Genomic DNA, 26,128 nt, shown 5'->3' with positions numbered 1-26,128 from the left:
AATAAGATATCAGTCTGGGTATTATAGGGTCATTGGCTATACAATGAAGGTACTCTACGTATAATAATGATACAGTTCTCATCCAATGTCCACCTTGCACAAATAGCCCCTGTAATAACATTTTCATGTGACTGCAAGATTTTTAATCTTGGTTAAATATTACAGTTGATTTAATAAGTCAACAGTAAATAATAATAATAATCTTAACTCTCTTTCAACAGCTCTACCCAAATCTTAAGTTCCAAGCGACAAAATAATGATCATTTTACAACTGACTAGCCTCCAAAGGAAAATAAATTGCTTGACTGGTGGGGGGCTCGTTTGAATAATTCCAAAATTTCATTTGCGTCACAAATCTAATTTTCAGTTCCAATAGGTGTGTATTTTGTCTGTTAAGTGGCTTTATAATGATAAACGGACTCTTTTTCTCCCCGAAGATGTGACTGTTAAAGGCTTTGGGGATAGGGAGATAACTTTTAGGGTCCAAATTTGGTCACGTGGGGAAGTGGTTGCACCTTTGCCTCACAGTTCCACATCTCACAAACATGCACAGTAGGTGAATTGAAAACTCAAAACTGCCTGTAGGTGTGAATGTGAGTGCAATTGAGGACTGGGATTCAAATCCAGGGTCCACCTGTGTGGAGCTTGCATGTTCTCCCTCTGCCTGCGTGGGTTTTCCCCGGCCACTCCAGTTTTCTCCCACGTCAGTAATACATTACATTAATTAGAGACTCTAAATCGCCCCGAGCTGTGATTGTGAGTGCGATTGGTTGTTTGTTTCCATGTGCCCTACCATTGCCTGGCAATCAGTCCAGAATGTACCCCGCCTCCTGACCGAACATACCTGGGATAGGCTTCAGCACTCCTGCAACCCTTGTGAGGATAAGTGGTTCAGATAATGGATGGATGGATGGTTGTCTGAAGGAGAAAATATAGAATTGGAATCTTCAATCACCAATGTTGACAGTCAGCACATCAACCAAAAGACAAGAATCCACAGTCAATACTGTCTGACAAAATCTTACAAATATAAATACAAGTGTAAAAATGTTCACCTCTTGTAATCTGAGGACGTCGACATTTAATGTTGAATTGCAACGGTAAGATGTGCATCTGATTTTGCGTGCATAAAATGATTTCTAGAAAGCCAGACTCTGATCTTGTTTCTCTGCATACGCTCTCCCTGGATTTCACAACAAATTTCAATAATCTGGTTATTTTAAGACTCACAGTAAATCAAACTCACAAACAAGTACAATTTCTAGCTTTTTTAATCAGCAAAGCTGTTTTTAGGTATCCTCAAATACAGCAGTGTCCTAATTATCCATTAATCTTTTAACACTATAAATATGGATTAGCTAACAGAAAGTGGCATGGAAACTGCAGCAGAAATGTTTCCGAAAATGGTCTTTTTGTACACCTCTGTTGCGCTTGCAAAAAGAAAAAAAACAAAAAAAAAAACACAAGCTATTACAAACCTCATTCTCAGCAGTATTGTGTTGTTCAACAGTATATTGCCATGTACAATTGATAAATTCCTAGTACAGTTCTTAGCAATATGAAGCTTTTGACATATGACAGAGAAAACCAAAACAACCAATACATATGTGACTGATCAAAAACTAAAGTAGATGCAGATTGTGATATAAATAAATAAATAAATGCGCACACACACACACACACACACACATACACACACACATATGTATATATATAAACGTATATGTGTGTTTTGACTATGAACAGAATATGTACACAAGAGATTGCTTTTGCCCAAAAACAAATGTGTGTCTTAACTTTGTTAAAATAAATGACCTGTTGCCTCAGTGTAACACTTGGAATAACACTTGGAATACTGTGCAAATTCTGAAGTACTCCCTCCCATTCTGAGTCTCAGCCTACAATGGGCAGAACTTCAGTCACATCAAACTGAATGAGTGAAACAATAAAATACATCTATGCCAACACTGGGGCAGCTCACAAGGTAAATGTTTGGATGCACTTTTGTACTGATGACTTTTAGCATTTATTTTAGTATTTAAGACAACATAAGAGTCAATGACAATAAAAAGCTTGAAATTGAACTAAAATTTCAAAGGTCAATCTCGGAATTTTTTAGCAATGAATTGGCACGTAATTTGCAAAGTTCAAATGTTCATTTTTGTCTGTGCTGCAAGCTTCTAATGTTGATCATTTGGAGACCCTTTATTTAAACCATGCAAACTTTTTGACCTAGCGACCGAAAAGAATCTGAATTCGAGAATCGTTTGGCACGTGAAACACTCACATTCAAACGATGCCTAACCCAAGCAACAAATGAATTAGGATGTTGACTTTTATTTCTAATACATTTCTTCAGATTACATGGTTTTTTTTGTAAATTTATTATGGAATTCCTTGAGTCATAATAGCCGAATATGTTTATATGTAAATTGAAAAAGGATTGGTGATTCATGAGCCACCGCGAGCCACATTGAGGACAGGTCAGATGTATTCCGGCACATCCATAACACCGGGTACAAGCAATGGAGACAACGGATAGATCTATGGATTCGAGAGGCAAATTGATACCTTTTTTTTTTTTTTTTTACCTCACATTGAAATCACCCTCTCAATACATTTAATTGGTATGCATGTCTGTTGTGAGCCTGAGCGTAACAAGCAGTCTATATATCCACTTGCTGTCTTTTTGACAATAACAGGAGGGGGGCACACCAAAGGAGAGCCATGGGGCATGAGAGCAAACCCCCCCCCCCCACCACCCACACACACACACTCTAAAGACATCCAGGCATCTAGGCCCACCCTCAGGAGCTTCACCGTGGTCCTAGTAAATACCCACCTCCGGCATGTTACTATGACTGCCAGGTCTCTGATCGGCAGCCTTCTCAATGCATTTTTCTGTTATGCATATTCTTTTTATAGTCTTACAGTCATAGTCATTTGTCAAAAAAAAAAAAAAAATCCCAGAATTCGGCCTTTTTTTTCCTTCCTCTTCCTCTTGCTCTCCATCAACCCGTCCAACCCCCATGCTGTTCTCCTATTGATCAAAACCCCTCCTGTATTTAATATATATTTTTTTCTCTACATAACATTTTCTTTTTAATTGTCCTACCTAATTCAAGCAATAAACAATAATTTTTCTCTCACTTTTCTTTCCTTACCATATCGTTCCATCTAGCTGTCATTCCACCCAATTTATTTCTTTGTTGAAATCCATATTCATGTAATATCTATATGGAAGCCTGTGGCTAATGATAAGGGACCGAAGAGACTGTTACTTTACACTGTAAGTCTTGAAAGCCCGTCTGATTTACAATAATAGTTTGGGATATATCCAGAAATAACATTATTGAAGTTGCCTCTCCCTCACTCACACATACATGTGCACACACACGCTTGCAAGCACAAACACACACAAACACACTTATACACACACACACACACACACACGCAGAAACCACACAATTTTCTGCCTCTGGTATTACATTTTTATTGTTACCAGACACTAATCAATATACGCAAGAGACCTTTTCTGTTTTACATTAAACCTAATCTAGATTAAAATGGTAAATGCCTATTTTTAAAATGTAATATCATTCATCCATCCATTTTGTGATCCGCTTATCCTCACAAGGAGGAGCCTATCCCAGCTATCATTGGGCAGGAGGCGGGCTATACTCTGAACTGGTTGCCAGCCAATCACAGGGCACATAGAGACAGTCACACTCACTTTCACACCTACAGAAAATTTAGTGTCGATTTAATGTTGCGTGTTTTTGTGGGATAGGTTCTTGCATTCCCGTGACCACTGTGAGGATAAACAGCTCAGATAATAGATGCATGGACAAAACAAAAAAATCTGAAATTCAAAATTAGGTCAATACGTTTATCTTTATAGTTTCATTTTTAGCATCATCTGGTCAGAAGGTCAACCAGAAAGAGCCTGCGGCAATCTGTTACCTTTCCAAAATAAATTACAGTTAAAGTCACACCTGAATTGATGGTACATTTTTTAGATTACACACGTGAAATCTATCTTTTGCTCATCTGCACACCTGTGGCTTCACAGAGTAAATGTTGATTGTCATTCTCCACCACACTCCATCTCACTGAGCTTCTCCCATGCTATGATAAATTGTCGGGACCGTTGTTGTCTGTAATTAAAATTTTGTTGAATATCCATAAATGTAGCGCATTAACCTTTCTGTGAATCTCTGCATTTCACCTTGGGATTCAGCTATGATGGCGAAACTAATTGGGGAGGTCAAAAATGGCAAGGCAGCGTCAGCTTCTCCCAGACTACTCACTGAATACATCTTCACACATGGAACACACACACACACACACACACACACACACACACACACACACACACACACACACACACACACACACACAAATAATCAAATGATTAAAACAAAATTAATCTTTCACATGGAAAAGGATCCAAACAAAAAAAAAAAAAAATACCCAAATGACATGAGTTAGGAGCTGTAATCGGCTCCCAAACAGTTGAGACTCAATTAAAAGTTTCTTCATTCTCCTAATGACAAATTACATCAGTAATGCAGGGTGTGATTGAAATAAAGAGAAGCCACAGAGCCCCTGATTGCTTTCTGAATGAGCTGGGCTATTGGGGTCAGTTTGGGAATAAGGCTCCAAACTGCACACATGTCAAAGACACTGTAAATCTGTGCACATGTCTGTCTTTGGATGCACAAACCCACACACGAGCATCAATTTGGGATTACAACACAAAGCATCTACTGTTAACAAAAGGAGGCAATCATAGTGGGATATAAAAAAAAAAAATCAAGTGATGGGGAATGACAGATAAACTAATATCTGAAGCCTCTTTGAAAAACACTGCTCTCCTTTCTCATCCTGATGAAATCCTACAATATGACATGTCAGAAATATTCCAGGATTGGTTTCAGAGAAGATATTCGGTACTGTATTTCAAACCCAAGCAACATAATGCAACGGACTGTGCATTCAACAGTTCTTGAGTGAAACAAACATTGCCATGCTGGAGTCATCTTAGTTTTCATGATGATTTCCCACAGATTTTCAACTGATATTGAAAAATAAAACCTTTTGCCATCACTGAACACATGTCCTTCTGGCAGATGGTTTCATGTCGAGCCTCAACATGTGATTGTCACTCAGCCAGCTACCTTTGAACCAGTTACCACTCAGTCTCCTATACCGTTGGGCATATTGTTCATGCACACACGAACACGATGTATCCAAAGTGAACTTGCCTACTATCCTGGACATCGTCCAACACGTTTCTGCCTAGCATCTGCCATTACTACCCAGATGCGCAAAACCAAGAACCAACAGACCGGGGAACATTTTTTTTTTCCGAGAGCTATTACCACCCTGAACTCTCATCTTTCCTCTGGGCACGCTATTAATGCAAGGGCACGCTGATTTCAACAATTTGAGCAATACTTCTTATGCATTCCACATTGCACATTTCTTATTTTTATTCTTAGCTTTATTTATATTTACGTTGGCTTTAGCTATGCATAGACACAGGAAAGGCTCTCAAATTTCATTGTACAGTTTCATATAATGACAATAAATGGCATTCATTCATTAATTCATTGTATATTGCTTTTAAGTACTTTTGTACTTTTGTTTATTATTTATTTTTTTCATTTTTAATTTGACCACTGTTTTACCATTGCCTGGTGTTGACAGTTGTGGTTGTAGTTATTGACGTGTAATTTTCGGCATCTGTTTCAAGTATGGAGAGAACGTAACGCTGATATTGGAGAGATGTCTCTTGAAATGTGCCTGTAAAGAGACACTTGAACCTGCAGAGCAATTCCCACCTCAGATGCCTGACATCAGTCATTTGTTAAGTTCTATAATTCTTGTTGAAATCTGTACCAACATTTCAAATTTTCATATAAAAAATGATAATGTTTAGATATTACAAGCGTTTTTTTTGTGTGACTAAACATTAGCAGGAGTTGAAAAACCCATTAAGCTTGATATCTGACTCTAAAAGTAGTTCATAAATTTCATGTGTCAATATGAATAGGCGAGTAAAGACTTTTATAGTTTCAGAGTCATAACGGCCCTCTGAGGGAAAATGTAACTACAATGTGGCCCGCAACAAAAATGAGGTTGACACCCCTGGCTTAGAGGGATGTAAGCGGACTTGAAAGGACAGTCGGCAGCTGAGTTTATTGCACGCAAAGGTACTATTTTTTTTAAAATACCCCCACCTTTCCTGCGTTAACAACACAACACCGGCTCTGCATATAGTGCTTTGTTAAACGTGTTGAGTGAATGTGAACCTCAGGGGTGGATCATTAACGGAATGAGGAAGAACTTAAATTATTTTATGAGAAAGTGCTCAACGAGTCGTTTAGTGAATCTTTTCAATTAATATTTTTAAAGGACTGATTCAGTCCACTCAAAATAATTTCCATCCCCATCACTAGTAGCTGTTGAGCTTGAGTCCTGGATCACAATTTCATGGATTTCCCAATCCCAATGTAACTTTTAACTAAGGAATTTTGTTTATGGTTACCATTGCATTGTCAGTGTTCCCTTGGCGAGCAGAACAAGGTCAATGTTCTATGTGCTTCATCGTATTTTATCCTGATCTTTGAATTGAACTATGTTGACATGATTTTCATAGGGTTTGATGAATGCAAATGCTATTTTTTCTTTGAGGGTGTGTGATTAGGATGAATGAGGAAATTCAGCTTTAAATTTTGAATAGAGAATAAATAAATATATTACGATAATATTTGAATGCAGTAGTTTTATATTATGACTATTGTACAATTAAGGTTTAAAATATTAACATAGGCAGTTATGTTCACTGAAGGGATCAGTTTATATCCATGCACGAATAAGAAATACATTATGACTTTAAAACCTTTCTTAATGTCGTACTGCTTATAACTTGGCTCACTTGTTCCGGTCGCTTTGCACTCATCCCTTCGATCTTCCACAAATTTGAGTTTCTTTCCCCATCTCAGTTTCCATCTCTTTGCTCTTCCTCCTCTCACCTCGATCACACCATAACCTTGTCGCTGCAAGTGTTTTGATATTTCTCTTTTCACTTTCTCCCTTTGTCACTTACTCTCTTTTTAACTTTTTCTCACTGATTATGTCCTTGGTTTGATGGCCACAAACCAGGCTCGTGTCGAAACAATAACAATAGCCCAAGAAATGAGTCGAGAAAGTTTTCTCTTTTTTCAGTTTGGATCTCAGTGTGTGTAGGTGCGTCCACACGTGTGGGTAAGAATGATTGATTGTCTTCTTGAAATTAAGGTTGCCCTTGAGATTGAAGTCAACCTCTGATGTTTCAAACTGACTGCATGAGATCCCCTCAAGTGGATGTGTTTGTAAAATAAACTGAGATGGCATCTTTAGTTTCGGGCCCAATGATCCATTGGACAAGCAGAACTTTATCCAGGAAGTATGAATTTTGCAGACTCACAACAATCTTGGAAAATAAAGTTTCTGGTAATTTTTGGGGCAGAAATAAGACCTCACTTGGAGGATAGTACTTTTGAGAGGCCCAGAATTATTTCAGACAAGGGCCAGGTTTGCAACATTTTAGATGACTAGTCACAGTGTGAAAAGTGTAGGATTGTCCAGTTCTGTTCAGTTATCATTTTTGATCCAGTTGTCAATTGGGAAGTGAAACAATACTTTTTGTGCATCATGTCTTCTCTAACAAGGAGTTTAAAGGTATGATTCACAAAAGAGGTGTTTGATCCAGGAATCAACAAATACATTGTGTAGTTAGATTTTAATCGTGATTTATAACTGTTATTGAAACAATCCTGTTCATCATGCTGTTCACATTTTCACATCATGAGATCAAGACGATACCTAACAACAAATCAACTGTACCTGGTCAATGTGAAGCTTTCAGGTTCTCAGATGGATATAGTTACTGAACTCTATGTGCCGCAGTGTCATCGGCAGGTTGCAACAGAGGTACAGAGATATCGGAAGATTCATACAAAGGCATGGAGTGAAAATTCTTGGAAATGTATCGGTCAATAAATGGCTCAAGGGCACGATGTCCTTTTTCCCAGAACAGAAAATTGTGCAAAAATTGTGCCTTCAATAGGTAAGAGAACATGGATGTAAATATGTACCACCAGGATTTGAATTTGAAATGCCACAAAAAACAGGATTTGAATTAGAAATGTAAAGTGATCACATTTTCAATAGTTGTATTTCAGTCTAAATTTTCAATGGTAACAATTCAACTGGCTACAATTCGCTATCTGAATTTCAGACAGCGAATTTATTGAAAATGTGATCACTTTACATTTCAAATTCAAATCCTGTTTTTTGTGGCATTTCAAATTCAAATCCTGGTGGCACATATTTACTTCCGTAAGAGAAGATTAAATTTAGTTCAATTGTAAGGATTATACAGGTCATTTCAGTTTCATCTTAAATGTCACCCAAACGCTGATTATCACTAACCGTTAGTCTTTATACAACTGTGAAAAAAGTACGAGACCACGGCAAGATTTAACAATTAAAACCCCACACCCCCCAGAAAAATTACAAAGGGACTCTAAAATCAAGGATGGGCTTTGGACTTTTTGTGTTCGTGTCATAATCATGTTAACCAACAGTCACCAATATGGCGTGTCTTTGAAAATTCATCCGGCAAATTGGAAGAATGTAGACACACTGTTAAATTGTAGAGACATTTCTGTGAAGAGGAATGTGTGCCAACAAAGTCATATCACATGTTCAACAACAACAAGCCATGGTTCACTGTCAACTTTAAGCTACTTGGCAAGGCTTAAAAGGAGACATATACAAGTGGAGAAAGAAACTCATATTGTGGACAGATTGCGCTAGTAACCAGGTGACCAGAGAAATTAACATTGCAAAGAGAAATTATCCAGGAAAACAGCTTTTAAAAAGAATTCCAAATTAGTCTGGCGAGGATTAGAATCACTAACCAATTACAACCAACCATCCTTGTGAGAATAAATGGGATAGTAAATCCCCCCATGGTGAGGACAATAACGGACTACTGATGGCCTGAACACCTTCTGTTGGAGATTTTTGCACTACTAGTCAATTTAAACTGCATACATTTCTTGAAGTTTTGGCGCCATTTGCACAATGGTCACTGTACCCGACTACTCTTCTGTTAGACATATCAAACTGCTATAAATGCCTAGAGGACTTGTCATCATTTTGCACAGTTGTCAAAAAAATACATAAAATAAAAATGTATCAGCATTACCATATTACTGGTAACCTTTAATTAAGTCTAAAACTATTCTCTGTCAACTGACTGTTGACGTACTCGAGCAGCTCACACCACAGCAGACACATTTCCTGTGTGTTTAGACACACGTGGCAAATATAGATGCTCCTGATTCTCATTCTAATCCTGATCTGATCTGATTCTGATTAACATTGCAAAAGCAACTGGGCAAATGTGTTTTGGGGAGAAGTGACACTGGGTCTTCTCAAAACTTTAGTTTAAAAAGTGACAGAGGAACATAATAACTGGTAACTCTTTGGACTGAATTTGGAAATACTGTAATTTATTTCAAATATACAGTATCTTTGGAAAATATATTCATACCTTGGCTTCAAGGAGCTGGCTCGACCTGGGGGGAGTTATGTGGTTTGCGACAGGCTGTCATTGGAACATTTTTCCCATTATCAAACCCTCCAGTGGTATGGCAACTTATAGTACAGCATGTCCCATTTGGAAATAAATTGTGCACCCTAATTACACTGCTCTTCAGCGCACAAATGGGCCTTTTTTTTTTTTAATCTGGTGAACATTGATTACCACTCGTGCAGTTACAGACAACTAAAAAACACCCCTGGTTATGGTCCTTCGTTTCTTTGGCATATGAGCTCAGCACGCTATTTGAATTGCATGGTAATTTTTAGCTGGTTGAAGTGGGGGACGAAATAAACAGAAAAATGAGAAACATTCAGACATGTCAACCTGCAGTCTCTGTCTGCTTTGTGTGTAAATGTTATATTTGACCCGACTGCAGACCTGCAGGGCATGTGTTCTCTCACTGGCCTCACACGGGGCATGAAAAGAGGTAAGGTCAGCAGGTTATAGTCAAGCTTTTAGCCTGGCAGTGGGAATGAGACCATGATTGATGTGAGGACAGAAAAGGGTTGAGCCCTACCATTTCAATCATGGTTGGACTGGAAATATAATGCAGGATATTGTACACATGGAAGTAACACCTGTCTCCAAAAAGAGGGCAGCTTGCAAAGCCCAGCCCCTGACTCTCTACTCAATATGTCTATCAATGTCATCCGGAGTTGACATTAATAAAATGAGACAGCCAAAACTCACCTTTCTCTAGTCTGTCTCCTCATCCTTCCATCATACTTCCACAGTCCATAAATTTGTTGCATCTCCAGCTGTCTTCACTGTTCCTCAGTTGTCATAACGTGTCAGCGTTTGAACCTACTGGGGAGACTGTTGAATTTCCCACTTGTTATTCAAAAACAAGGACTTTTTATCTTCCAATGACTCAAAACAGAAAATTGAGATGATGAAACAATCACACACCTGACTGGCGTCCATGAAGTGGCTCTAGGTTATTGAAGTCGTTTCAGGTGGGATCCAAACTTTTCCATTAACCTATAGGAAAATTGCACCAAATTATTTTATCCAACTTTTTTTTTTTTTTTTTGCTTCTGAGTCACCTTTTAGCTATTGTGTCCATTTTGTAAATAGTCTGCTAAGTATTGTGTTTGAGTACACTACAGCCAGATAAAATTGATTTTCATAGTTCAACACCACATAGAGGATGCACACCAAGGTTTTATTAGAATCTGGAAGAGGTACAGCAGAGGTGATGAAACCGTGAAAATGCCACGACACCACTTAGGGAACCTCACACTGCAGGAGAGTGCATGTCCAATTTAGACCCATTTTCATTTGTGGCCCCATCCTCGGCCAATAAGACTTGATTGAAAAACTCAATTTGTTGGAAGCTTCCTGCATATGAAGCCCATAAATGAAATTAACACATTCAAACCTCTTCATTCCTCCTCTCTGCCTCTTGTACCAATAAAATTTTCATGAAATTAATAAAATAAAAGATTATCAATTTTAATAATTCTCAAACAAAAAATAGTTACTGTATTCCCATTTATACAAACATGCCACACAGCCTCATTTGCATGAATGAGTTCACGGGTGTACTCAAGTAAAGTCCATGTACAGTATTTTAGGGGAAATGGGATTTTATTTTAGTTCACAATTGTTAGTTTTGAACAAAAAACGGCGGCACAGTGTTGACTGGTTAGAGCATATGCTTCACAGTTCTCAGGTCTGGGGTTAAAATCATGTCACCACCTGTGTGGTGTTTACAGGTTCTACCTGTGCCTGTGTGGGTTTTCTCTAGAAATGGGTCGTTAAAAAAAATATTGTGGTGCTTTCAAATTTGTATTCGAGTACCATTGCCCGATGAGAACAGATCCTTGTGATGTTAAAAAAATCAGTTAGTGCTTTAGTGACCCTTTGGCCGTGGATTTAAAAGTAATATTTCAGAAGAAGTTCTTCTTTGGTGAAAAATGGAGAAATGAAACATGTTTTTCTCATTGATAAAGTGAACAAAGGAATATTTCAAGGGCAACATGTACTTGTACTCCTTTCAAACTCTTTTTAAAAGTCCAGCCCCTTTATTTTGATCTCAAAATACTCACCCTAATGTGACCTAAGGGACATTTGTCTAATTTATCTCTGTCACACAATGCATACTGTATATTAAAAGACAAGCAAGCATAGAAACAAACAAATAAAACAGGCACAATGCCATCAAGCATTTTTTGTTCGCTTACTCTTTAAATTGTTTTGTCGCCCTTTAACTGCCTCTCACGTCCCTGTCACTTCTTCGTCTTTTCCTTTTGACATTTGACTGTCAGCACATATACTATACCCTCAAATTTATAATCGCTTCTACTGGATCAGATACGTCCCACTAAGCACTTGCAAAGTGCTTGGTAATTTATAAATCCTTTGTTTGTACACACTTATCTCCTTTGGCGCATCACTCTGTAACCTTGAGATAAAGAAGTGAATGACACTGGAAGCGGCTGTTGTGTAATTAATCACAAGTGGACATGCATACTAAGATACACTGTTGCACATGCATGGATATACCTGTATGTCCATGTGCACACAAAATATAGTGGCATTTAATCTCAGATGGATTTTTCATTTTGCATGAACGGGTTATGACAGGCCCCTCAAAGCGCATGCAGAAATTAAATGATGAAATGTTTATTCATGAAATTAGCCGTAAAAGTCTCTACAACCCACAATACACACTGACAAGCACAGACACTTTCTACTTCTCATCAGCATGTACATCACATTCAGTATGAGTGTACAAAGTTTAATTCTACTGACGTATTGTTCCCGGCCACAGTTTTTAAAGCTCTAACTGGATTTGTATCTTCCTTACCGCTGCATTCTGATTCATACACATTCATTACCTTGTCAACTCCCCTCGCCTCTTAGTAAAAAACAAATTCAAGAAACAAAACAAAACAAAACTCCAAATTGTTTCCAAAGAAAAAAATTTAAGATGCTTGAATGGCCCAGCTTATCACCTGACTTGAATTCAGTGGAAAATCCATGGAAATAACTGAAACTCAAGAGCAATAAAAGAAGCCCACGGAACCTTCAAGATTTAAAGGTTGCTTGTGTGGAGGAAGGGCCCAAAATCACACCAGATCAATGCATGTGACTAGTTTCTCCATACAGAAGGCATCTTGAACATGTCATAGCAAACAAAGGCTTTTGTTAAAAGTATTGATTAATACCCATTGGCATGGTCAATAATTTTTCATTGTTGCATTATTACAGAGGAGTTAATTTGTGATACTTTTTTGTTCTAGATCTTAGTATGTATGGATTATTTGGGATTTTCCAAACATCCGGTGAAATTTTCACATCAATAGCACCTTTGTAAATATATTTCATGAGAAAAATAGTGTGTTCAATACTTATAGTATTTTAGGTGCAGTATATGTAGACTTGCCATAGCTTGGGCTGACCAACCAACCCCTCACTCCAGCTCCCTTGGTGTTGCATGCCACCAGAGATGGGTAGTTCATTTTCCTGAATTCCATACTTACCCATCACTTCTTCATCGCCCCTGCTTCCTTGACCACCAACATGTAAAATTAGAATCTGCACCAATCACAACACGCTCTGCGTCTGGTATTTTCAGAACTACTTCATTAAGTTCCTTCCAGATTGTAACTCTAGGTCACATCCTACCTGTGGGGCAGAGGCGCTAATCACATTATACATAACACCGTCCATTTCAAGTTTCAGTCTCATCATTCGATCTGGTCCTTTTTCCACATTCTTAGCCCTCTCTTCCCCTAAAATTACCCCAACTCAATTTCTCTTCCTATCTACTCCATGGTAAAAATAATTTCAACCCTGCTCCTAAACTTCTAGCCTTACTACCTTTTCACTTGCACTCTTGGATGAACAATATATCAACCTACCTTCTAATCATCATGTCAACCAACTCCTGATCTTTTCCTGTCATAGTCCCAATATTCAAAGTCCCTAAACTCAGTGGTAAGCTCTGTGCATTCCTCTTTTTCTTTTTCCGAAGAATAGGCTTTCCTCCATTTTGTCTTCTGGTATGGGATTCTTTATATGAACGGTCATATTTGTGTGTCACAGTTTTACGGCGGATGCCTTTCCTGACGCAACCTTCTCCGTTTATCTGGGCTTGGGACCGGCTGACAGTTTGACCATTGCCCCTGTAGGGCTGTATAGACCTACAATTTTTACAATGCAACATATTTTTGAGAGGGGATGTGAAAATAAACAACTGTAAAAAAATGGTGAGTGTTTGACATGGACTTGATGTTAAACTTGCTGCTTTCTTGGCTAGGTCACCACTCCAAAAGAGATGCTGTTATAACTGTGTTAATAAATAACCATTAAATGAAACAAATAAAGGGCAGCATGACTGGTTAGAACATATGTCTCCCAGTTCTGAGGACCCCTGTTCAAATCTGGCCTCACCTGTGTGGATTTCCCATGTTGTCCTCAACCTAAGCTGTTACATAAGCCATCACCAGCCGATCAACCGTTAACTTTCATCAAAGCTGATCGTGATCTGGACCTTTCTCTTCATCACCTTTCGAAGTTTACCACCCTGCTTTTTCTGCCACAAAGTCTCAATTTAACAAACCTAACAGGCTTATTGTTTGAGAATGTTTGAGAGAAACCATGAAAACACAGAGATAAACAAACTACACACAGAACTACACACTACACAGCCTTAGCTAAAATTCAAACCCAGACCCTCTCGACTGGGAGGCAGGTTTTCAAACCTTGTGCTATCCACATTTGATGTTATGAAAGCCCTGCAAAGCTTGTGGAAATCTCAGTTCCTAAACAATTTTACACAGTGTCAGTGAGACGAGACTTAGATATGTGAACTATGAAGGCTTTCCATCGTAGTGCAAACAGACACCTGCTAAATCAGCCTCTCATATCTACTGCTGTGTTCATTTGAAGTTGTAGCCTTTTTGCCCAAATAAGTTCAAAAGCAAGCTGTCATGAAAGTAGCTTCCAGCTGCTTCTTCTCTATTCTTCTCTCGCTCTCTTTCTCTCTCTCTCTCCCTCTCTCTTTCCTTGTCTCCCCCTCTCTTTTTCTCTCTCACAGACTGAATATTGACTGAATAAAAAGAAAGGCGAGACCATGAGAAATCTCATCAAGAGTCAGCGAAGGAAAGGTTTCTCTTCTATTAGATCTGTTGGCATCGTCTTTCTTCACTTGTCTGGCTGTTTGCATATTCATTTTTTTTTTCAACTTGAATGCATATCTTCTTTAGCCCGCCACAGAAAGTGAAATTAAATTGTTGATTGGATCTTTAATCTCTCTTCTGGAGTCTTCCAGTGTCTGTCATGTCATTCTTCCACTTACTGGTTGTTTCAATTGGCAGATCATCATAAATAAGACTTCATCTGTAAACACTTTTTATTATCTCTATTTTTTTGTCTAATCTTCATACGCTGTTGATGTGTTACCGTGGGGCTGTGTTGAACATTTTCACATTAGCTATTCTTGGAACTCTTGTGAAATAACTAGCAACTACAAATCTGAATTGTTGTGCCTGTCGGCCAAGCAGTTTCGTACATCAGTAAACTAACACGCACGAGAAATGATGTTCATTCAAAAATAAATTTGATATAAATACTATAGACTTTAATTACTTGTGCAGAAGTCACTTATAAAAACATAGACTGTACTAACTCGCAGGTTTTTACAGATAGATAGATACTAAAAAATGAATTCCACCACACCACACGACAGCAGCGCTTCTTTGCTCATTTTCTCACATCCTGTTATCCTCTTTTGTCCTCACTTATCTGTCTTTCTTGGTAAGTTATTGCATGTCCTCACTGGATGTGCCCTCCAAACCCACCAGCCCTCAATCTTCAAATAACTGTTATAATGTTACTTGTGTTCCAGAACCTCTCACAAATGTCTGCTGTGGTTTTCACACCTCGTCCCCTTGTGCAGTCTGTCCCTCTGTCCATCCTAAAACCTTTTTCTGTCTGGCTGCATTTTCAATAAACATTTGAATAATTTCAAAGTTTTAAAATAAGCAGAGGGAGTAATTCAAACTCCAGTACAAAAGCAAAAAGAAAGACCATTCTGCTAGGCCACGAAGATGAACAGGATAGGTTTAAAAAATAAAAAGAGAAAAAGAAAAATGAGATCAAGAAAGTTGCTTAGTGAGACAAACCAAGCACATCGTTTCCTAATTAGATTTGGACTGAAATAATTACATGTGACCCCGATTAGATACTCCTTTGATTCATCTTGCTCCAGTCTGTTGCCTCTGCCTTCCAACTCAAGACTATCCCCATTGGGGAGGTCAACCTTAATGAAAAATGATGTTTTTTGAGTGTTTGTCTGTGTGCGGTAACACCAAGTCACACCTGTATGCACACACACACACACACAAACAAATGCATGCGCACACGCACACGCAAACACAAACACACACACGTGCACACACGTGACGTGTTTTGTAATGAATAAGGATGTGCTGTGTCGAGAGCTGGTCGTTAATCACTGGCAGTGCTGGCAGCTAACAGATAAGCAGATTGATCCAAGGCCACAGAGGGAGCATAGCCTGGCACTGGCCATTCATCACATGCATGCCCCTTAACCCCCTCTCAACACCCACGCAAACATGGTGTAGTTTTATACACAAAGCTAAATGCTGGCTAAAGTGTTTGAGCTCATGATATGCTATTCACTCTATCATCTTCTGTGAGAATACAGGAATACTTAGAGGGTGTGAAGAAGATGGACGGAAGATTGCTGGGCACCACAATACACACAAATAAATATTGGAAAACATAGCTACCCGACCTGAGATAGAAGTCCATTTTTTGGTCATCCATGAATCCCACTGGGGACACCAAGACCGAGGGACTGTGAGAAGAATGGCCCGGTGGTTAGATGGATGTTAAGGGAGAAGACAAGATGACAGGATTACAAAAACAGAGTTAAGGATACGCTCCAGTACGATGTGACAGCTTGGCAGGCCCACAAGGGACTGTGAGCTCTGAAAGGAAAATAGCAAGTAAATATAGAGGAGGAGAGAATGTGGTCAAACAGCTGTGGCTTCCTGTCCTTTTTGTGGCTTCCATCACAGTGCCCTTGATGGTCAGAGACAGTGACAGACAGAGTGGTACCACAGAAAGAATTTTAGCTTTAGGATTCTAAAACAATAACAGCGAATTGTATATTTATTAGTAATACATTTTGCATTGGTGGAACGATGGACAACATCTGGCTCACAGTTTTGAGGAACGTAATTCAAATCTTGGCTCTGCCTGTGTGGAGTTTGCATGTTCTCCCCATCCGTGCATAGGGTTTTCTTCTAGTACTCCGATTTACTCCCACATCCCAAAAACATGCACTATAGGGTGGAGGAAAACTCTTGACTCCCTGGAAATGTGAATGTGAGTGCGAATGGTTCCATAGTGATTATCAGATTAAACACAAATATAATTCATTTGGAATGGGGAAGGTCACCGGGTAGGACACCCGTGTCACTTCTGGTTCGTGTAATTTTTAGATTATGCGTTACAAATCTAGCTTTGAATTAATTGGCACCATGTCACCTGTTTTCTATTCATAACGGGAAGAATGACAAGAAACCTTTTTATTAATCGTTGATCACTCTCATAAACCTTGAAGGTTTGCTGCACATAAATCAGTTCCAGTTCTCCATTTCAGAGGTTCATCTTTTTTTTTTTAAGTTGACCACAAACACAAGGATGTTTGTAGTGAATTTTGTAGAAATGTTAATGGGAGCTAACAGGGGACAAGAAAATAAACAACATGAATGAGGCTGCAAATACTGGCCTAAGAAACAGAGTTGTGATGTGAAGGGAGTGACGGGGGGTTCAATGAGTGTGGGATGGCCAGGCGCGCAGTATGATTCACTACTCTAGCTAATTTAATACAAATATGCACCAATCTGTACTTTTAGTTGGCTGCAAGGTTGAATTTACAAGCGGTCCACAGTCGTGACAGGGGGTCGAGCTTCCGGGTCTTGGTGAAAACAGGTGCTCGCAGGAGGTTTGGAGCAGGCACGTGATGTCCATTTCTGTCTGCAAATATGCTGCGCTGTCGAGGCTACTCTTTGATGGGCCCACGTCACCTCGGGGAAGGGGGGGGGGGTGAGACCATTCAGCTTGATCAGTTAGGTCCTGGCAACCTCAGCAGAGCAAAACGAACAGCAAAAAGGAAAAAGCCCAAAATCCAAAAAAGCCAAACCCCCCTGACAGAGTGTGGCTCTGCTGTTTCCTATCCCTGAAGAAGGGACCAATAGGTGCTTTCAAACCCTGCGCCCTCTTTACCCTCTACCTTGTCAACAAAAAAACATCCACTAGACCGTGCCTCTTGATCGTTACTTTTCATTTTAAAATTGACTTGGTTTGAACCAGGGGATAAAATATAAATTATTAGATTTCAGGGAACGAGAGCATGTTTACTTGAGCATTGACTAGTCCCACGCTCATCTCTAATTCCTGTGATGAATGTCTATGCATTATAGAACTGTAAACCAGGGGTGGTCAACCAGTCAGAGATCAAGAGCCACATTTTTTACTATTACTGTGTTGTATTTTACTACAAAGAGCCATATATCTCATACACACGAACATCATTCACTCCTCAGACACAAATCTTTATTGTAAATGTCACACAACATCATAACAAAAAAACATGACTCAGACAGAGTAGCTAGACCACAGGGCAGTAATTAAAAAAAAAGTGTACTGGATAGGTGGTACAGCTGTAAAGCGTTGGTCTCACAGTTCTGAGGGCCCAGGTTTGATCCTGGACCAGCCTGTATGGCATTTGGATGTTCTCCTCGTGCCTGCGTGAGTTTTCTCCGGGCACTCCAATTTCCTCCCACATCCCAAAAACATGCAACATTAATTGGACACTCTAAATTGACCCTCGGTGTGTTTGTGAGTGCGGCTGTTTGTCTCGATGTACCCTGCGATTGGCTAGAAAACAGTTCAGGGTGTACCCTGCCTCCTGCCCGTTGACAGCTGGGAAAGGCTCCAGCACTCCTGCGACCCTTGTGAGGATAAGTGCCTAAGAAAAAAATACTTTAATTAGTGAGAGTTTTGACATTCCTTGCCTTGAAGAATCTTCTTCAATTCTGGCTTGTATTGCGTTGTTGCCAGTTGAAGCAGTTCTTTCACATGGGTGTCAGAAGAGATCAATGATTTTTCAAAGTGACCAACATGTGACTGCGAAGTTCTGTCCCTTTCGGAAATTCCACGGCCGACGTTAGCGTGAAGTGAGCTTAAGTGTCGCTTGAATATTTGAAGCTTTGAAATGCGATAAAGACATCCGACACAAAAGGCAGAGAGGCTTGCCATTGTGCTCAACCAAAATATATGAGCTCTCCCACTCTGGTCTTTGCTCATCTGCATATTTTGTTTAACTGTACATTTATCTTTGCCATTTTGAGATGGAATTTGAAAATGTATTTTCTCACAAGGTCACAATCCGACTGGCCAGTTTGGGGAACATACTGTAATAAACTATACTATCATAATGAACTCAAGCAAAGTGCACAGGTACAATAAAAGAAGGGAAACTTTGATGTGCTTTCATGCCTTAAGAAGAGCCGTATGAAAACGGGCAAAGAGCTGCATGTGGGTCAAGAGCAACGGATTCGCCAACCTTGCGGTATAAGATTTATCTCACTGTTTACAATAACATTTGTCCATCCATCCATTTTCTTAGTTGCTTGTCCTCACAAAGATCGCGGGAGTGCTAGAGCCAATCCCAGCTTTCATCAGGCAGAAGGCGGGGTACACCCTAAACTGGTTGGCAGCCAATCACAGGGCACATGGAGAGAGACAACAGTCGCACTCACAATCACACCTTGGGGGAATTTAGAGTCTAGATCTAATAAATGGCAATAACATTTGTGTGTTTCTTTTCTTTGTTGGCATAATTCACACGGATTGGATTCAACATCAGACATCTAAGTCTGCATCAATCATGTCACCAGTGGCGTTCATTCTAGTGGTCACAATATTATATTTCTGTCATATTCTCCGACTTTTACGAAAGAAGACAAACATCTGCTGTGCCACTTCATCACCTCTAGATGGGGCTCTTGGCCCAAGCATTGACCCGACCAGGTGGCCCAAATATTGCCCCTTTGAGTGGGCAAGAGGTCCCCTGGGCTGCTGGGTCCATCTGGGGTTGTGGCTCATTAGTTTAGCGCCACCATGCCAGCCAAGGCTGTCTAGTCTTTCCTGTGATGTTCTGGCTGGTAGTCCATTTCGCGTCGGAGTGCCACAACCAATGTTTTGTCTTCTTGTCCTTGTGTTCCCGTGGGAACAGGGGCTGAGCTCACGGAACTGCGGGGTGTCATCTTGCTGCCTAATATTCATTGCAGATGGTTGTTTGTATGTGCCTTTGCGACTGGCTGGCGATCACTTCATGATGTACCCTGCCTCTCACATACTGAAGCTTTAAGATATAAAAAACGATTTGATTTTTAGATTTCCTTTTTGAGTTTCAAAAGATAATTCAATACATACGCCATTGGGACAACTTCTACACAAGGCAGTCCATGTTTGGATCTCATTTCTCTGATAGTAACATTTCTAAGTCCTCGCTCCTTGGTGCTTCAACCGTGATCAGCCTTATGAGGGAGCTTTGAGCTTTCCCAGTTAACATTGGTATTTGACTTCTAAAGCCATCAATAGCAGTGAATATCTTTGAAATGTGTATAGGTTTTAGGTTCGATTGAAGAGCTACTGTATATTCAAAGAATTACTAATGTTACCTTTGCGGATTTCTTCTAGCTCATGAACAGTGACATGTAAAAATGGGCCAGTTATATCATAAGCAGGCCAGGACATTAAAATTAAGTCAGTCCTTTCTCAGTTTCATTCCATCCATCCATCCATCCATCCATTCATCCATCCATTTTCTACCGTTTCTCAGCAGGGATACCAGATACCCAGACGTCCCTTTCCCTAGCCACTTCTTCCAGCTCTTCCAGAAGGATCCTGAGGCATTCCCGGGCCAGTCGACAAAGATTGTCTCACCAGACTGTCCTGGGTCGTCCCCAGGGTCTCTTTCCGGTAGCACATGCCTGGAACACCTTACCAGGGAGGTGTCTGGCAGGCATCCGCATCAGCTGCCCCAGCCACCTCATCTCGCTGCTCTCAATGAGGAGAAGCAGCGGCTCGACACTCAGCCCATCCCAGATGACCGAGCTTTTCACCCTATCTCTAAGGGAGAGCCCGGATACCCTGCGGAGGAAACCCATTTCGGCCAGTTGTATCCGGGATCTTGTTCTTTCGGTCACAACCCACAGCTCGTGCCCATAGGTAAGTGTAGGAATGTAGATTGACAGTTTCATTCCTTCGTATTTTATTTAAAACAAGTCTGTTTTTTTTTTTTAGAGGGAAGGGGGGCGCCATTTAATGCTGAAATTATTTCATGTCAGTGGCTCATGATTAATTTGTAATATAAGTCTGTAATCATTTCTGCAATTTTGTCAAATGCATTTGGCCACATTACGGAAATCAAAACATTTTGACAACATTTTTGAATATTGAATGTATTGAATGTAATGCATAGTATATGCAAACAACTATTTACAAGACACTAAATATGTACTGTAAGTGAGAAGTGTAGGGGCGAGCGGTGAGGCGCTGGAGAAAGAAGCCCACTCAAGATCGGCTGTGCATATGCAGAAGAGCGACAGTGTTAATCACATTTGACTTTAATCAGATGAAACATTAAGCATAATGTGGACATGTGTTGTGATTGTTGTGATTCAGCCTCGGACAATTTGATTTGTGAAGCACGTCACTGATCTGACGACAATTTTAACTGACTGAAATGACAACATTGAGGAAGGAACGTCTCATTTTTCCCAAAATGTGTCCCTCCTCTGTTCCGTGCTCTTCTCCTTGAAATTTTTACGGGATATACGGTTGCAGGAGCAGCCAAACAAAGGAGAAAGAATCAAGGAGCAAGGAGGTTGCAAATAAAGAAATTAGCAATTCTAATTCTATTATCCCTATGCTTATTGATCTAATTCATGGATGCTGTAATCAATTTTCATTCAGAGAGGGAATGAGATAATACAAATTATTCATGATGTGATTCATGTAATTATCATAATACAGTATATTGTTCTATGATGTGAATATAGACTGCTGCTTTGCGCATTGCATTTGCATGTGATGTAACAACGTTGCTGCACGTAAGCAACCTTCATTTAGTTTTTATATCATTTTAGTGTAGTGTTTGAGGTGGAGGGCAAAAATCATTTCTGTCAAATATTTAGTTGTTCAACCTCAAAGCACATTAAAGACTGACATGGGAGTAGATTTTGACCACAATTGCCTCCCACTCCCACGGATACAGATTCCATTCCCTCCCAATTTCACATGGGTTAAAAAAAAAAAGTCCCTCCCGCAGATATTGATCCCATCAGCTCCCAATCCCAAACCCACATTTTCCAGATTCTCAGGAAAACCATAGTTTATATGCTCATCATGAGTTTTACACTGAAATGTTGTCATACTTCCTAACTAACCCAAATCACATGAGCAACTGTGAATGTCACTCACCTCCCACAGGATCTTCTGGTAATTTTGCTAAAATTTCAGCCTCTAGAACGTACGTGTAACATTAGCAATCCAGCATGGTGCTATCGTGGGTTTCAACCACGTGGTTACCGTTCCCCAGGTGAAGAGCCAAAACCACTAACCAGCGGGCTGATTAGGTTATCATGATGTGTGAACGTTTCATTGATCCATTTTGTTCTGTGTAGTCTTTTTGTTCTAGGTAATGCGGCCATTGTGGGTTTGATCACTTTCAGCCGCTCCATAAACTTGGTCTGTCACTTCTTTGCTATTTGCGTCATTATGTGCATTTTCTGTGTTCTTTGGTCTAAATTTCCATTTTGGTAGCTCAAAATTGAGCAAAGAAAAGCAACAAACAAACGTGGAGAGAGACTGAACCAAAAGAACACTATTTTTGAATAAATAATGTTGCTTTGGGTAGCACGGTGGTGAAAAAGGTTAGAGCGTTGGATTCACAGTTCTGAGGACCGAGGTTCAAATCCCAGCCACACCTGTGTTTGCTTGTTCCCCCAGTGCCTGGTTGGGTTATCTCAGGGCACTCCGGTTTCCTCCGACATCCCAAAAACATTTAACATTAATTGGAGACTCTACATTGCCCTTTGGTGTGATTGTGAGTCCATCTGTTGTCTGTCTAAATGTGCCCTACGATTGGCTGGCAACCGGGTCAGGGTGTACTCTTCCTCTTGCCCGTTGACAGCTGGGATAGGCTCTTGTGAGGATAAGCGGCTAAGAAAATGGATGGATCATGTTGCTTATTGGAATAACTAAAAAATAGTAAGTGAGATATGGTACTTCCAAGACTCGTTTGCGAGACGGTCAGGCACTTACATGCTAACTTGATTTCAAGAAAAGAAGCTGCAAGCCAAGATGTCAACATAAAGCCACTTTGATTTTTGAGTCTTCATAATTGTAACAATTTTTGTTTAAGGTAAGAGGTTTTGTGATTTTTGATTGGCTGTGTGAATCCAACAAAAGGGACACGTGATGTGACACGATCATAAAAAGCTCCACATTTGAATAAACTTATCTGCCACTGCCAAGTTGGCCATTTGGGTAAAATGCAAGAATTGTATGAACAATTTCAGAAACATGAGCTTTAAGACCACTCTCTTGGGTTTCTGAAGGCTCAACTGTGAATACAGCACGAATACTACACAATGATTGACAACTTAAAGAGCTTTATTACGCTGCACACTATAAAGAGATTTCTATACCCTGTTGGGAAGAACTGAGAGCTGTTTTTTCCTTTCTGAGTTGGACGTGGTCAGTGCCTGTGTTTTCTGCTGGGTTTTGTTTTGGGGTGATATTAGCTTCAAAATGTAACATTTGTGTTACCTTACATTGTCTAATAAAGGCACTTTGAAAAACACAAATACACTTGCTCAGAGTAAAGTTGTTTTGTTCATCTCTGTTTTCGGAAATCATTACACGTCTGCAGTCTGGGGCACATAAATCTTAATCTCGTTTACATTTTGACATGTGCAGGGAGTGTCTCCTCTTCTATACAATAGTTTGGGCTAAGTTGGGGTGCTACATTCCAGTGCACAGCCAAGTTGGCTTCATGATATGACTTGTAAAAAGTACATACATGTGATTTTCTTCTTCTCTTTTGTTGTGTGTTCTTGATGCCTTGAGTGCATCTATTTAAAGTGTACATCAGCCTTTGGAAACATGTCATTGGACATTTGTAGTCTGTCTAATGATATGAAAGAAATATGAGTGGCAAGACAACTATGAAACACTTAATGCAAGATGTAGTACACCGTTAAATGCTGGTGGTCATGTAATCATGTGGTCCCGTGTTGGATTGGATGTATGATTACTTACTTGGCTGGATGGTGCTAGGTGCAGTGATTGGTGTGAATGAAAAAAAGCCATGCAAGCAAGCCACGAGCTGTAATCATTTTGTGGGAGTGCTGGAGTTCTCCTCTATTATTCATTCCTCCCTCTTCTCATCTACCTCACTATCACTCTCATCGCACATTGCTGGCTCCCGTTATGGCTTTCTGTCACCACCGTGTAATAGAGAACACAGGAGAAGGAGAAAGTGAGTCTCTGTAAGATGATTTCACAATTCATCCATCCTTTTTCTATACTGCTTCCCTTTTTCAGGGTTTTTGGGGGAGCTGCAGCCGATCCCGACTGACTTCAGGGAAATGGCACGCTACACCATGGATTGGTTGCCAATCCATCAAGCGTTCACACATTCACTTCAAAGGGACGGCACCCATGCTTTCTGCACAGAATTCAGTGGCAAAGTGCTACGTCAGTGACTTATGTCCCTCAATTTGTGTTTAACAAGCCTTTAATGTATTGGGCATTGCATATGCATTTTTTCTACTATTTAAAACAGTTGTCAGATGCCTTAATAAAAGCCCTCAAATACTGATCTGTCAAAATACACTCAGGACAAGTAATTTACCAATTGACATACTACACACAGTTGTTGTTAAATTGAGGGGTTCCGTTTTATGCAAATATTGTATTGTTACTATCATGACTGCGGAGTTGGAGCTAAGATGAAGCAAACTCAATTACACAATGCTGCCAACGGAGTGAGTGTCTGTGTGCATGTGTGTGTGTGAGTATGGCGGCATGGTGGTGAAACTGGTTTGACCGTTGGCCACACAGTTTTGAAGACCGGGGTTGAAATTCAGGCCCCGCCTTTGTGTAGCCCGCATCTTCTCCCTGTGCCTGCATGGGTTTTCTCCCGGCCCTCCAGTTTCCTCCCACATCCCTCCCAGAAAACATGCATTTATTGGAGACTCCAAATTGCCCCCCGGTGTGATTGTGAGTGCAATTGTTGTCTGTATCCATGTGGCCTGTGATTGGCTGGCAACCAGTTCAGGGTGTACCCTGCCTCCTGCCCAATGCCTGTTGGGATTGGCTCAAGCACTCCTGCCATCCTCGTGAGGATAAGTGGCTCAGAAAATTTATGTTTTTTTTTCTGCACAGCATATTTAATTCTCACCTGGCACTTTCTTTTCAACATCTCACCTTGATACCTTGCTATCTTAAGTTACTGACCAGTGAAACTGAGATGAGCCTGAGCCAGTCAGAACTCCAATCCAAACTGGTTTGGGGAAAAGGGAAGGCGAATGCGATGTACTCAGGGCTTGTAAAATTGCTGCTTAGATTTTTAGTCGCTTAACAGTAATAGTGTTATGGCTCATGAATCATAAACAGCTACTGCGTCTTGCAGGCTGAAATTCTTTGTCTAACCCTAAGCACGTACTAGGCCAGGCTGATTGACCGGCCGAGTCTATGTTCCAGCCCTGTTGTTGACGTATATGCTACCCTGAGTTGTTTTGAACTTGTTGAATAGAAGTCTATAATTGTGTTTTGGTTAAAAGATGGCTGGTCATTGGAAAATAGAAGTTAGCCAATTAAAAAAACAAAACAAAACAAAAGAAAACACTGGGTCAGGTTGTCCTGGAATAAAGCAACCATTTGGGATTAGTCCCGGAATTTTAAATTGCCACCCTGCGCCTGTGGGCAGCGTTTTATATTCCGCTGCCTGTACACGAGAGAATACAAACGTTCTTCACCAATTTTGGGGAATTATTCAGTCCCATTGATGCCTGCTTTGTACCAGTTACCTAATTGTTCGTGGATCTTCGGCCCCGCCACTTGCATTTTCGGCTTTCTTAGCACAGGCCTACAGCTGTTCACAAAATTGCCTCTCGCTCCTCTTTCCATGAGCCACAGCCCCCAGATTCTACCAGGATTGGTCGAGCAAACAGTAGGTCATTGGGAAACAAAACCTTTATTCTGAGGGATTTCTTCAACTCCTGTGGGCTGGACTTTCTCTCTCTAATAGAGACTAATTGGTGTTGGTGAGTCTCGCACCCTCGTTGAACTTTTGCCACCTGACTGTCCACATTTCAACAACCCAGCGATAATAGAGTGGTGGAGGTG

General features: G+C 40.2%; 1 long non-coding RNA gene across 1 annotated transcript; it reads right to left on the bottom strand.

The window, feature by feature from the left end:
* Positions 1 to 795: 795 nt before the first annotated feature.
* LOC133505743 (uncharacterized) lies at positions 796 to 10,608 on the bottom strand. Its single transcript, XR_009796326.1, has 3 exons — positions 10,571 to 10,608; positions 10,352 to 10,477; positions 796 to 918 (listed from the first exon to the last, which is right to left on the bottom strand). It is a non-coding gene; the product is annotated as an uncharacterized LOC133505743 (long non-coding RNA).
* Between the last annotated feature and the right edge of the window lie 15,520 nt (positions 10,609 to 26,128).

This window comes from Syngnathoides biaculeatus, chromosome 9, assembly GCF_019802595.1.
Source record: "Syngnathoides biaculeatus isolate LvHL_M chromosome 9, ASM1980259v1, whole genome shotgun sequence".
Lineage (NCBI taxonomy): Eukaryota > Metazoa > Chordata > Actinopteri > Syngnathiformes > Syngnathidae > Syngnathoides > Syngnathoides biaculeatus.
Note: the sequence above shows the minus strand (reverse complement) of the source record. Positions and strands in the feature narration are given on the sequence as shown.